Source organism: Pongo abelii, chromosome 7 (assembly GCF_028885655.2).
Source record: "Pongo abelii isolate AG06213 chromosome 7, NHGRI_mPonAbe1-v2.0_pri, whole genome shotgun sequence".
NCBI lineage: Eukaryota > Metazoa > Chordata > Mammalia > Primates > Hominidae > Pongo > Pongo abelii.
The window spans coordinates 23,080,081-23,095,855 of record NC_071992.2 but is presented as its reverse complement, the minus strand read 5'-3'; positions in this window follow the sequence as shown (position 1 = coordinate 23,095,855).

The following is a 15,775-nucleotide window of genomic DNA, read 5'->3' as shown; positions in this document are numbered from 1 at the left end:
TTGATCAGGCACCCTTAAAATCGAAATCTAGTAGTACTTCTCTGGCTCCTGCCTGCAACTGCTAGCTGATTCTTGGAACATCTTTGGTGCAGTCCTTTTCCTCCCTTATTATGCTCAGTATATCTGTAGTCAATTAATTCTAGTTATCAGCCTAGCAGCCAGTACTTGCATTTGTGGGGAGCAGGTTGAGGAAGCTCCTGAGGAAGGTACCTGCTGCTTTTCAGGAAGGAGTCCCAGTGAAAGTGCTATCTCTTGTTAGGGAAGAGTGAGAACCTTCCCTAGTTTTTGTAACTCTGAGGATTTAAGGCAGCCTGGAGGACTAACATCTTCATTTCTCAGTGCCACAGGTTTTCCCCACTAGGGTTCTGATCTTACCATAACATACCTTCCTTGTCTGAGCACTCAAATGTTGCTCAGCTGTGTATGCTCTTCCATAGCAGAGTATAAGAACGCATGCACCCCTAGCCATTAACTGCTTGTTTCTCATCATTCCTTTGCAGAACATCAGGACAATTTAGCAGTAACCAACCAATTCTAGCTTCTTTGTAGACACTGTTTCCACATATTTAGAAATGCATGAATCGTTGTGTGTGCAATGGTGCTTCTGTCCACCAGAACATTTTTTTTCACCTGCAATAGTGTTCTCGTCTACTGAGATGTTTTCCTAGCTCAGCCCCAGTGGAGTTTTGAGCAGTTGGGCCTTCCTTTTTTTGCTGTGGCCTCGCCTTGCACCACTTCCCATTTGGGATCAGGAGTGTGGTGAATGGGCCAGTCCAAAGTCCTACACTCATTGCCTGTTTGCTAAAAGCTCGCTCTTGGTACCACTTGTGTTTGTTTGGGTCCTCTTAAAAGCAGATGTCAAGACAAGATTAGACATACAATATATAATTGAGGAGAAACACCTGTGAGGGGAAAAAAGGCAGGAAGATGAAGCAGGAAGAGCAGTCACACTATGCTGTAGGTCCCTATGAGTTTCCTATTGCTGCTCTAAGTATCACAAACTTAGTGATTTAAAACCACACGAATTGATGATGTTACAGTTCTGGAGGTGAGAAGTCTCACTGGCTAATGTCAAGATATTTGTGTGGCTATGTTTTTCCTGGAAGCTCTAGGAGAGAATCCCTCACCTTTTCCAGCTTCTAGAAGCCATCTGTATTTCTTAGCTTATGGCCACTTCCAACTTCAAAGCTAACAGTCACATCACTCTGACCCCTGCTGTCATTGTCACATCTTTTCTGACACTTTTGCCATGTCTTCTAAAGGTGATTAAATGAGGCCCATCAGAATTATCCAGGATAATCTCCAGCAGAAGATCCTTAACTTAATCACATCTGCACAGTTCCTTTTACCATAGGAGGTACATAGTCACAAGTTCTGGAAATTAGGATGTGGAAAGTTTGGGGGCCTGTTATTGAGCACGCAACAAAATCTTTCCTCTATAAAGTAGAGAGGGAAGGAAGAAGTGGATAGTAAAGATCTCAGACTGCAGCACACTTTTTGAAAAGTTTTGCCTAAGACAAGGGGTGTGGGTCCTTGAGCTAAAGTTGCCTGTCAGAGGAAACATGTGATTCCCAGGGGTGGAACTAGCTTGAGGTCACTGCCTCTCCCAGTCACTGTCTGGGTGATGGATAGCTGGGTTTCCTGTCCATTATGTTCCCCACTGCAGGAGATTTCAGGGCATATGTTGACGGCTGCCATAAATCAATGACTCCTGAATCAGAACTACCCAGGTTTTCATTTTAGCTCTATTACATAGTTAACTATAAGCACTTGGGGAAATCACTTTTACTTCTCTGTGCCTTGGTTTCCCTTTCTGTAAAATGTGGATGATATTGGTACCAAATTAATTAACCTGATAGATCGCAATAGGGTTTTTGGGAGGAATAAATCAGAATAGTACTTCCAATGAATGTTATCTAAACATATCCATTGCTCATGGCAGAATTGTGACTCAAACTCTGTACCTGTGATAATTTTCTGTGCCCTTTTTGGTACACCACATTGCTATGTTGAAAAGACTTCATAATGGGACAGTTATAGGTCCCTGTCTCTGTTTCTTTCTAAGTAAAGGCTTGCAGACCACCCAGAAAAAATACTGTAGGCGAGATTCTTATATTGGGTAGGAACAGGACAAGATGGTCATTTAGTCTCTCTTATGCTTAGATTGTATGATGTCATGACTCCTGACAAGAGAGAAGCCTGCCTGATACAGATGAGTGGGTTGCCCTGTGGGAGTGTCCAGTACCTGCTTAATAAAGCTGCTCATGTTGAACTTGTCACTCAGCTTGTCTGAACATTGGTTCTAGTCAACTTAGATAATCACACTTTCCCACTTATTTCCTTGTTGGGCTGTGGTAATGAGTAAGGAAATAATACCTGCCACTCCCCACCCCACCTAAAATTAGCAATATATGAAATCCTTTTAGAAAAAGAATACCTTTGCACTCCCTCCTCTCTAACTGTTGACTCAAAGTATTTTTAATTATATCTTACATATTTACAAACATGAAACTAGGCGTAAACTCCTTATGCTTGTATTGTGATATTCTATAAAAGCAAATCAAATTTATAAATTAAATACAAACAAATCCACAAAACCAATAAAGTTCAAATAAACAAAATTAACAACATGCAATGGATTTTTGAAAATGAGAATGAATTACTTGCAATCATACTGGCTGCCTTAGTGTCAGTTGTTTTCAATGACAGTATTTAGCCTCTGTTTGGTAACTAAGCATAATTTATTCTTTTCTCACTAGTTCAACACAATTAGCATGGTAATTCTTACTTGTGATTACTGTATTAAGACAAATTTAAGCTTGGGCATGAAAATGATGTGCCGGATTACTCTGTAGGTATCTGGTTATATGAAATATGCTTTTTATTTGTTTTAGATTATGAAGATAAAACCTTCTAAATCTTTTGAGAAATGATTGGAGAAATATTCAAAATGAAATTATTGGAGAAAACATGGAAATCTCTGGGAATATATCCATGATCAATCACAGAGATAATGAGTGTGAATATCTGAGACAAGATTGAAAGCTAAAAGCAGCTACCTTAAACCGCAGGAAGTACTGCTGCTTGTCAACCCATCTCCTGCCAACATCCCAACAGGTTAAAAGGTTTCCATTTTCTCTTAGATTGCTTTGAATTCCTGGTCAGGCTGCTGGAGACACATAGGAGGCTGCAAGGATAAAGTAAGCCAGCAGGGCAGCATTTCTGTAAGGGGAAGAGCAGACGGGGAAGGGGAATGGCAGGTAATGAGTCAACCAGTTTTCTGGATACAACTTCACCTTTCCCATTACTTTGCAGGCAGGACCATGGTTTTTCCTCTTTCAGCCAAGTAGTAACTCTGGCTTCTCAGGGGAGTCTTATTTATAGAACTAGAATAATTTGATTACAGGGCTCCATGGGATCTTTAAAACTTTTACTACAAGGTTAACAAGCCTAATGATGACTTTTGTGCTCTGTTTCTGGAGAGAGTAAAGGGAGGAAGCTTAAAGGCTGTTCTTTACCCCTTTCTTTGTTCCCCTCCTCTCTTTTCCTAATTTACTTTCCTTTTCTCCCTATTTTTTTTCTTTTCTCTTTTTCTGTCTCCTCTTATGGTTTTCTCTTCGTTAAGTACATAGATTTCCTAGGTACTTGTTTCTCTCTCTTTTTTTTCCTATTACTCTTTTCCCAGCCATCACACTTGTGGCTGGTTAATTATTTGACTGCTGAATAAATAAAATAACAGACTGGGCGTGGTAGCTTGCTCCTGTAATCCCAGCACTTTGGGAGGCCTAGTCGGGTGGATGACGAGGTCAGGAGTTCAAGACCAGCCTGGCCAATATGGTGAAACACTGTCTGTACTAAAAATACAAAAATTAGCCAGGCGTGGTGGTGCATGCCTTCAATCTCAGCTACTTGGGAGGCTGAGGCAGGAAACTCACTTGAACCCAGCAGGCGGAGGTTGCAGTGAGCTGAGATCATGCCGCTGTACTATAGCCTGTGTGACAGAGCAAGACTCCGTCTCAAAAAAAAAAAAAAAAAATTACTATTATAAATATTATTTCATCATGTTTGCATAATGTTTTTGAATGTACAAAATGCTTGTGTGTATGTGTGTATGTGTATAAAATATATAATTTTGTATGTGTGTATAACTCTTATATGTAAAATCTTTTTTTATCTTTGCACTGACCTGTGACATAGTTGTTGTTTTCCTGTTTTACAAATGGGAAACTGAGGCTCAAAGAAGTAAAGGGCTCTTCTTCCCCTTTCCTATCCCCTTTAGCACCTTCCCTTCTCCAACAACTCAGTCTTCAAAACACGGGCAGGACCAAGTCTGGTAAGGATATGTGCCAGGGTAGGGAAGCTGCAGTGGCTCAGTGTGGAGCATCAGAGCTTGACCAAGTTGCTCAAATATATTGAGTAAATACATGGAATATTCAACAGAAAGTGTGACTTAGGTTCAGGCAAACATTTCAGGCAAACACATTTGACAGAAACTAAGTCTAAGTGGGCTCAGATATAGGGTATTTAACAGAAAAAGACTTCAAAACAACTTTTATAAATGTTTTAAAAATTAAAGAAGTGATGACAATAATTCAACAAATAAGGAATTTCAATAAAGACAAAACTTTTTAAAAAGAACAAATGGAAATTCTGGAGTTGAAAAATATAGTTGAAATGAAAAATTTGTTACATGGGCTTAATAGCAGATTTGAGATGGCAGAAGAGAGTATCAGTGGTCTTGAAGACAGGTCAATAAAAATCCAGTATACATATTTAAAAATAAATAGAAAAATGAGCAGAGACTTAGAGACCCAAGAGACAGCTTCAAGAATACCAAGATATAAAAAATTTCAAACATGGCCCAAACTTCTAAAATTTTGTATAAAACATTTAATTATGAAATGAAGAAATGCAATGAATCTCAAATAGGATGAGCACAAAGAGATAAACATTTAAACACATATTTAAAAAGATGAAAGCCAAATACAAGGAGAAAATCTTGAAAGCTACAGGAGAAAAATGACTCATTATATACAGAGGAACAACAATATTTTAAACTGCTGACTTCTCAAAAGAAACAATAGAGGCCAGGAGGCAGTGGAAGGACATTCTAAACATTGGGAAAAATATTGTTAAGGAGCAGTTTTATATCTGCTAGAAGCATACTTCAAAACTGAAATTAGAACATTCCCAGGAAACAAAGACTGAGAGTAGCAGACAGGAAACACTAAAAGAAGCCTTCAGACTAAGAAAATGACACATAACTAAAATTCACAGGATGAAATGAAGAGCACTAGAAATATGTGGCTAAATACAAAAGATTGTGTAGATATTTTTTTTTACTTCTGTTTATTTAAAAGAACATAAAGCAATACAACACTGTTTTGGGATTATAACATGGATGTAACATATATGAAAATGACAGCACAGGGGATGAGGGGAAAATGGAGCTATCCTGGAGCAAAGTTGTGTTTTACTCTAAGTCAAAATTAACCAGAAGTATGCTGTAATAAATTAAGATGCATATTATAATCCACAGAGCAAGAAAACAACTGAAGAATATGTTGTTAAATCTACAATGTAACAATGAGAAATGTTAATTCCTCAGTAGAGGAATTGAAACAGATTAAAAGCAAAAGAATTGAACACAAAAAAGTGCTTAAAAGAAGCATTAGAAGAGGCAATAGAAGGGGAAAAAGATGAAAATATAGAAAAAAAATCAAGATGGCAGATGTAAATCCAGACATAATTACATTAAATTTGAATGAACTGTGTGATCCAATCAAAAGGGAAACATTGTCATATTGGATTAAAATAAGCAAAGTACAACTATATGCTACCCATGAAAGAAACCTTTCAGATTCAAAAACAACGAATTGGAAAGTAACAGGTTGAAAATATAGTATGCAAATAGCAACCATATGAGAGCTGGAATGGCTATATCATTATTAGACAAAATAGATTTTAAATATTAAAGAGACATTTCATAATAAGAGGTCCAATGTATGAGGAAGCTATAACAGTTAAAATAGACATGCACATAACAAAAAAAGGCCCCAAGTATATTAATCTAAAACAGAATTGAAAGGAGTAGACAATTTAACAATTAGAGATGGAGATTTCAATACCACATTTACAATATTTGAAAAAACATGAAAAGTCAGCCACAAAATAGAAGACTTGAATAACCTTACCAATTAATGTTACTTAATTGATATTTATAGAACATACCAACCCAAAAGAGAAGATTATGTATTCTTTTCAAGAGCACTTAAAACATTTTCTAGTCTGGGCACAGTGGCTCATACCTGTAATCCCAGCACTTTGGGAGGCCGAGGTGAGTGGATCACCAGAGGTCAGAAGTTCGAGACCAGCCTGGGCAACATGATGAAAACCTGGTTGTACTAAAAATACAAAAATTAACCTGGTGTGGCAGCAGACACCTGTAATTCCAGCTACTTGGGAGGCTGAGGCGGGAAAATCACTTAAACCCAGGAGATGGAGGTTGTAGTGAGCCGAGAAGGTGCCACTGCACTCCAGCCTGGGCAACAGAGCAAGACTCCAAAAAAAAAATTCCAAAAAAGGGCTACATGCTAGCCTTTAGTATATATTTCAGTAAAGTTTTAAAGATTAAAATTATTCAAAGTATGCTCCTTGTATATAACAGAATTAAAAACAAAATAAATTTAATCAGCCAATGTTTTGAAATCAAACAAAATGGCTTATAAATAACTTATGGGCTAAAGAATGCACAAGGAAAACTAGAAAATATTTGAACTGATGGAAAAGAAAATGTAACATATCAAAATTTACTGGACGTGACTAAAGCAGTGCTTAGAGGAAAATTTATAGGCTTAATTGCCCATATTAGAAAAAAGGAAAGGTCTCAATCTAAATACCTACCTTAAGAAACCAAAAAAACAGCAAACCAAACTTCTAACTTCTTTTACATTTTTGGAGAAGTTGACAACACAGAACCTGTATTCCTGCATGGAAACACTTGTCTGGAGTTGAGCAGAAGCTACCTCCTTTACAGGCGTGATTTTCATATGTCTAAAGCCCTTCCGGTTCCTGACTACCAATAATATGGCTCTTCTAAGTGCCTGAATTCAAGATCCCTGATGTGTATGCAATTCTGGGAGCTAGTCCCAGGATTATGCAGGTCAGCCTGTGTGGCTTGGCTTTTCTAAAGTATGGACAACTAAAAAATAATATAGCCTTGTGATTTTATTTTTGGCTTTACCTATAAATGTAAGTTATACATACTATATATGAATTAGTAAGGTTTCCTCTAAGATAAATAAATACAAATGCATCATGACAAATCTAATTTTAAAAGAGAAAAAAAATTAGGTACAATGCCTCTGCATACAACTTGATAATAATTTCCCCTAAATCAATCTCTTAAGTTGTCTTAGTGAATGCCTCAGTAGGATGTTGTCAGAAACAGATCATGGCAGGAAAGGAGGCTCAGGGGGAGCATCTGGCTGGTTGAGACAGTGGCTAACAGGTGACACAAATCTGGATTTGACCGCTGCCCTTTCTGATAAGAATGAAACGAAGATTGTTAGTAACTAGCCCTACACCCAGCCTCCTGGCAAATTAGGAATAAGATAATTCTAAAAGAGGTCCTGGAAATAGAAAATTGCCTAGTGTGTTTGGGGAATATAGTCATTCAGGAAATACAATGGGGAGGGGGACAGCCCAGATAAAAAGTCTGATATGCCTGGACAGGGCATCGTCATTTATCTTACAGGCAAGGAAAGTCAGTGAAGGACTTTGAGCATGGAAACAAACACGATTAACTATACAAAAGTCAGTGACTTTTGTGGCAGGGAGGTGGATGGATTGGAGGAATGGGCGACAGTGTACGGCCAGTTAGGAGACTATTGGCATATCCAGGTGAGAGATTTGCTTGAACGAAGACAGTGACAGTGGACATGGATTGGGAAGAAGGCTGACAAATGAGATATTTAGGAGGTAAAGTAGGTACGGTTTGGACACTGTTGAGGATAAGGTTGATGGAGGTGTTGTGAGTTATTCACAGCTCTTGGGCTGGGGAGATAGTGTGGATGCTGGGGTAACCTGTTAACACAGGGAGTGGAGGGGGAAGGGAAAGTTAAATGTGGGAATAGGGGATGATAATGAGTACACAGTTTTTTGTTTTTTTTTTAAGATACATTGAACTTAGGGTTCTTGGATCCCTTTCCAATGTTCTTTCAGTTTAACCAGTTCAGCCTTCCACTGCTTGCTGGCTACTGGCCCAGGCATGGAAGTAACTCTGTTCCCCTAATTTAGTATTATTATTGTCATTGGATCCCATTTGTATGCCAAATGGAACACATATCATTTCTGCTTTGCTCTTGTGTCACTAGACAAAAGCAGCTGGTTGGGCAGATAGCTTCACATAGGGTTCCTGCAGAAATCCTCATTGCACCGCATGTTCCCAGCCTCGTTCTTGTTGATACACAGATAAAACCTGACAACAACAATACAAAACTACTATTTAGCACCTACTATGTGCTAGGCATTATGCTAAAGGACTTAATCCTATGAGTAGGTACAATTCTCATGATCTGTTTTCAAGTGAGCAAACGGAGGCACAGAGACATCCAGCAACTTGGCCAAGGTCATGCAGCAAAAGGGAGGAGCAGGAAACTGAACGCAGGGAATCTGGCTTCATAGCCTATGCATGCAGCCTCATGCCAGGTGGGGTGCTTAGGGCTGGCAAAAATACACTTGTTTCCTCCACAGTGTCCCAGCCCATCAGTGTGACTTCTCTAGCTCAGCCCCTGCCCCTCCCAGTGCCTTGTCTTTGGGACCTTTGGGAACCCATCATCATGCTTCCTCCTCTTCACCTCCTACTCTCCCTGAACCCTCCTCCAGCTGAAAACCCATGCTGGTGAGTCAAGCCTGATGTCTAGTGAATTATGTTTTTCCAGATTGCAACATTAATAAGGGCTGTGTGTTCCTAGAGGATCGTTAATTACAGACACATTTTCATTTCCCACTGAAATACATCCTGTGTTTGTGCTCCATAACACTGAGGCACAATCTTGCCAAACCTGCCTGTGTGTTGCATTTGACATCTGTCTCTGACTTTCCGGCACACAGTCCTTGCAGTTACCTGCTGTCTGCATCTTTCTTCCTCCTTGGTGTGCATCTCTTTCCCCCAGTGCTGAGAATTCCCCCATGCAAGCCTGGATGGGGGTGGAGGTCCCCATTTCTCAACCATCTCCAATCAAAACCCATTGCTATTGCTTCTAGGGACAGTGCAGAGTGGCTGAGGGTGAAAGAACCAAGAAAATGATGCCTTGCTGATGTTCCCCATCAAAGACCTTCCTGGATTCAGGGTGGTTCCAATAATTGGGATGCCTGGGTAAGGCAGGAGGCACTGGGCCCCTGCCTCGGCCCATGTAGCTTTCCGAAGCTGAATCTACTGATGGACTCCACTTTTAGGCCCAGGCTTTGAGCCAAGTAGGACTGAAGCAAAGAACCTGGCAGAGCTCCCTGCTCTTACTATCCGCTGAGGCTTGGAGGCAACAATTCTATCACCATACTCACTCTTTGAGATGTCAGGGCTGAGCCACAGACACCACCTGCTAGTACAGCCCATGAGTCAAAGCAGTTTCTACCCTCTCTGCAGTGTTGATCCCCAGAGACATGGGCTCCCCTGATTTTACACTTCTTAATCAACCTGGACACCTGCTTAGAACTTCTGTCCCCCTGTACATCATTAGATGGGAATATTGATCCCCATCTAATACCATGCCACCTGTTAGAAGCACCTGGGGGAGAATTGGGAAAATTTACAAAACATTCATGTCTAGGCCACCATACAGACAAATTCAGAATCTCTGTGAGACTCCAGCATGTTTAAGAACTGTTCTAATCCTTGCCACTCAAAGCAGAATTCGTGCAACAGCAACACGAAACATTGTGTAGGAGCTTATTAGGAATGCAGAATCTCAGGCCCCACCGTAGGCTGCCTGAATCAGCATCATCTACATTTTAATAAGATCTCCAGGTGATTTGTATGCACTTTAGAGTTTGAAAGGCACTCTAGCTCAAAATGTTTTTCAAACTTTAGTGTGTAAAAGAATCACCTAGAGAGCTTGTTAAAAATAAAAATCCAATTCAGTAGCTGTGGGAGGGGGCTGGGAATCTGCTCTTTTAACAAGGTCCCTAGGTAGTTCTGATGCAGATGGTCCTGGGACTGTACCTTGAGGTGCACTGCATCTAGGATTTGGGCTGTAGCCTCCTGGGCTGTGGGCCCGCCAACCTTGATGAGGTTCTCCAACTCAGGAAGCAGCTTTGCTTGGACAGGAGGGGTCTCCTGGGTTAGGGAAGCCTGTCTGGCTGCCCTCTCCTGCAGCCAGGAAGATTAGACCCTCTCGCCTCTTGCCTAAGCTGGTGGAGCTCTTTGGTCCCCACTGAGGCAGGTCCTCTGTTCACTTGTCCTCAGCTTGCCAAGGTCTGTAGATTTTAGGAGCTATATGTATTTTTAATTGAGATATAATTCATATAAAATTTATTATTTTAAAGTGGTTTTTAGCATGTTCACTATGTTTTGCAAACATCACCACTATCTAATACCAAAACATTTCTATCACCCTCAAAAGCAACCCTATCATCCTTAGCAGTGAGTCCCAAGATCCTTTATGCCATCCCCTGGCAACTGCTAATCTACTTTCTGGCTCTTTGAATTTGGCAAGTCAGGACATTTCATATGAATGGACTCCTACAATGTGTGGCCTTTGTGGCTGTCTCCTTTCACTTGCCGTGATGTTCCCAGGCTCATCCTCGCAGCAGCATATACCAAGGTCTGCATATTTGCTTTCTCCACTGACCACTTGAGGGCGTGTTTGGCCTTGAGTGGTCACAGGAAAGCCCCTTACTCTTGTCTTCATCCTACCTTTACCTCTTTAGCCCCCATCCAACAAGCCTCCAAAGATGGCAGTTTTGGCTACAGGCTGGGTCCCACCAGGGACCGGAACAAGAAGAGGTCTTCCAGGCCACGTGGCCCAACGTCTTCATTTCCAAAATGAGGAAACTAGGGGCAAGAGGGGCTTTCATCTACTTCTGTGCCCCTCCAGAACACTCTGGGGTTCCCCAAGATGGGGAGTTAAGCTGTGGGAAAGGGGAGGAGGAGGTGGTAGGTGAATGAGGAAAGCAACTGGGAACAAGAGAGGGGATACCCGGAGGCAGCCTTGTGTGAGTCTGGAACTCCATTTCCCTAAGGAGAGAAAAATGAAACCCAAAGCTGAGATTTATATCTGCGATTTTCAAGTTTTCAGAAGACATTGCAGAAAAGACACATTTATTGAGAGATTATAAATTCCCTCTTTGCAGATTTATTAGAACTTGTATAGAGCTGGATCATAGATTTTTTTTGGGCAAAAGCCCTTAAACTTTTATGCCCCATTATAATGGTAAATGAAGTCCAGTAAGAAGTTTAAATAATTCTTGATTAAATGATCCTCCCTTGCTGCATGTTCCAAGTTCCTGCCCCTCTAAGGCTGGGCCTGGCCAGTAAGAGGAGACATCTGCAGGCCCCCAGGGAGGTACAAAATCAGGGAACAAAATCTCTAGCATGGTAAAGAGTTGCTTCTAAGCTAGAATCCAGGGTTTAAGCTCAAAAAGGGTGTAGAGTGGGTATAGTCTAGTGAGTAAATAATTGGATTAAACTGATTTTTAAAACAATGTCTACCATGCAGTAGGTCTTTTAAGATCTGGTGTCCCATTTAATGCACTGTGAAATAGAATATTTGTACAAATTCTTCCTTATCTTCTCCCTCTCTCCCTTTGTTTATTCTTTTCCAGCTCTACTGGTCTTTTTGCTAATCCTCAAGCACACCGTGCTCTTTTCTGCCTCAGGGCCTTTGCATCTCACCCTCTTGGCAAGGCTCTTCTTCCAGAAATGCTTATGGCTTGCTCCTTTACTTCTTTTAGTTTTTCTGTTTAAATGTCGCTTGTCTGGCTGTCAAAAATAGCCCTCTCTATTACTCTTTTTCTCCTTATTATGCTTTACAACTCAATAATAACTCAAAGAATTCAATGAATATAATGAACAAAAGAATTAAAAATACTTCACAAAAGAAGATATATGGAGGGAAAGCAAGCACATGAAAAGATGTTCCACATCATTAGTTAATAAAATGCCAGTTCAAAACGTGAGATATCACTACACTTCCACTAGACTGGCTTAAATTAGACTGATTATACCAGGGGTTGGTGAAGAAGTGGATTAACCAGAACTCGCACACACTGCTACTGGAAGTTGATAACCACTTTAAGAAATGGGTTAAATAGCTAATGAGACGTCTGCTATTTGGCTCAGTCATTCCACTCCTTAGTTTATACCCAAGAGAAAAAAAAGCTTACCTCATTCACAGACTTGCAGGCAGATGCATAGCAACTTTGTTACAGCCCCAAATTCGAAAAGACCCAAATAGTCACTAACAGGTGAACTGATAAATTGTTATAAACATACAATGTAATATTACCAAGCAATAGAAGGAAATATCAAGACACAAAACAATAGGATGACTGTCAAAAATTATACTGAGTTAAGCCCATGGAAAAGAGAATATACTATAAGATTCTATTTATATAAAATTCTAGAAAATGCAACTAATTGGTAGTGCTGAGAACAGATTACTGATTGCTTGTAGTTGGGAGTGGGGTCAGGGTAGGTGTGAGGAAGTGATTATGAAGGGAGATGAGTAGTCCTTTGAAAGTGATGAATATATTCATTATCAGCGTGGTGGGGGTGATAGTTTTACAGGCATAAAAAAGTGATATAAATTTTAGATTATGTATGAGATGGAGTCTCGCTCTGTCGCCCAGGCCGGAGTGCAGTGGCATGATCTCAGCTCACTGCAACCTCTGCCTCCCAGATTCAAGCGATTCTCCTGCCTCAGCCTCCTAAGTAGCTGGGATTATAGGCATGTGCCACCATGCCGGCCTAATTTTTGTATTTTTAGTGGAGATGGGGTTTCATCATGTTGGCCAGGCTAGTCTTGAACTCCTGGTCTCAAGTGATCCACCCACTTGGCCTCCCGAAGTGCTAGGATTACAGGTGTGAGCCACTGTGCCCAGCCAGTTTTAGACTTTAAATATGGGCTATTTATTATACGGAAATTATACCTCAGGAAATCTTTGAAGTAATAACTTTCCACTCCTGGCTCAATAATGGAATCTGTAGGGCATAGAGTAGGAGATCCTGGCATGGGGAAGCAGAGCTTGTCTCTGGAATGATAGCGTCCTGTGGGCAATGCCTACTCTGAAAGACTTCTTGAAGTCAAAGCCATCGTGGCTATGAGAGGAGGTTAAAGATGGCTTATGCTCTGGTTTATTCTCCTTCAACAATCAAACCTGGGCTATCCTCTGCCCTTTAGGCCAGAAATCTCTTGTTGATTTCTAGCTCTTTCCTCCATTCACCCCAGAAATCCTGATCTCATGGCTTGGATATGATGGGCCTAACATGTGCCTCCACCTCCACTCAGCTCCTTGTGTTGAAGTCTCTATTATTGTGGATATATCGGTTTCTTCCTGCAGTTCTGTCAATTTCTGCTTCATGTATTTTGAAGCTCCGTTTTTAGTTGCACAAACTATAAGAGTCTCTTCATGAGTTGACCCTTATCAGTGTAAACTGACACCCTGTATGCCTGGTAATATTATTTGCTGTGAAATCTACTTTGTCTGGTATTGATAAAGCCATTCCACTTCAGCTTTCTTTTGATAAATATTAACATCTTGGATTTCCCCCTTAAGCTTTCAAATTTAAACTATTGGTGTTTTTATATTTGAAATGAATTGTTTTGTAGGTAGAAGGATATAGTTGGTCTTGCTTGTTAATTTGGGAATCCACCTTTTAATTGGGATAAATTTTATCCTTCACATTTAATATAATTATTGATATGGTTGAGTTTAAATCTATTTTGAAATTTATTTTCTATTTGTCCCATCTTTTCTTCCTTTGTTTTTCTGCCTTCTTTTAAATTAATTTTTATTATTCCATTTTATCTACTTTGTTGGCAGCTTAGTTTTGTTGGCAGCTTAGTTATACTCTCCCTTTTCTAATGGTTAAATTACTGTTGTAGTTTTCTTTTTTTTCTTACATTTTATAATCTAATTTCAAGTAATATTGCTCAAATTCACATATAGTATATGGACTGTGTAGCAGTACATTCCAATTTTTCCCCTCTTGGCCTCTGTACAAATTATTGTCCTATATTTGCATTTATATTTAAAACCCACAATATAATGTTACTATGTTTGCTTTAAGCAGTTACTTTAAATATCTATAGAATAAAGATGAAAGTATTTTGTATTTACCAACATAACCTATTTTTGATGCCCATCTTGGATTTATGTAGAGTCTAATGATATCATTAAAACAACAAATATTGTCTCACACACCTTTTGTGGATTTTATATGTTAGTTTCAAGTGGATGCCACTTAGCTGGGTATTTCTGACTCAGGGTTCTCACGAGGTTGTAGACAAGTTGTTGGCCAAGGCTGTGATCCTCTGAAGGTGCTGAAAAATCTGCTTACAAGCCTACTCCTGTGGTTGTTGTCAGAAGGCAACATGTGGGCCTTCATAGGGCTTCTCATGTGTCATGGCATCTAACTTCTGCCAAAGTGAGTGATCAGAGATAGAGAGAGAGATTGAGATCCTCCAAGATGAAAGCCACACTCTTCCAGTATTTTTAGAACCTGGCATCCTCATATACCATGGCTTGCACCCATGATATTAGTCACCCAGGCTAGTCTTGGAACAATGAGGGAGATGACACATGGTGTGAATACTGGACTGGAGATCATTGGGAGTCATCTTAAAGTTTCAAGGCTGCCCACCACACCTTGATCTACCCCGGATTCCCAGCATGTCTTTTCAACTTAGGGGACAACTGGGCTCCTTCTGGATCCCTCTTCCCTGCTTCTGTCTCATCACTTACCCTGGAGGCTTTCTGCAGGTTATAAGGTAGAACAATGATAGGGCTCATCCTGTTTGCTTCCTGTCTCTCAGGGATCATTGTCCAGTGCTACCAGGTGTCCAGTGTCGGAGAACCATAGTTTTATATGTTTTGTCTGTTTTTGTTTGTTTCAGGAAGGAAAGTAAATTTGATCCTTTTTATGCCATCTTGGTTGGAAGTAAAAGTCTTCATGTATTTTGGTATAAAATCCAGCTGTTGACTAAGGCTTTAATCTGATAACACATTTTTTTTTTTTGTCAGGGACAGTGAAATGGATGGAGGGGGAATGTGAAGGCTCTGTAATTTGGCACCTGAGGTGGATAGTGGTTGTTTGAAGCTGTGGGATGGACGGGTCTGGGTGAGGAGCACAGTGAGGAATCAGACTATGGAACAAACATCTTCCTAATTTTATCAAAGGCTCATCTTGGTGATTTTCATCTCCATCCCATTTGATAATACCTCTTCCCCCATGATATCCCTTTGGTAAGTTTCCATTTCAGTTTTCACAAATTTGATGTATAATCTTGTGGTTTCTCATTTTGCATTGAGATAATGCAAGACTTGGGGTGAGAAGACTCAGGTGAGCCTTGCACTGAGATGGGGGGTGGACAAAAGGGAGTTTGGGGCAGGCCTGGAATGGGGGCACCTGAGCTCTGTCAGGGGAGGATGACAGGAGCCCCTCCAAATGGGTAGGAAACTGTGATGACTGTCTTTGGCACCTAGCTGCCTTCATTGACCCCAGCATCATCTGACAATTTGTTAATTCATTTCTAATTTTTTATTTTGATTGAGT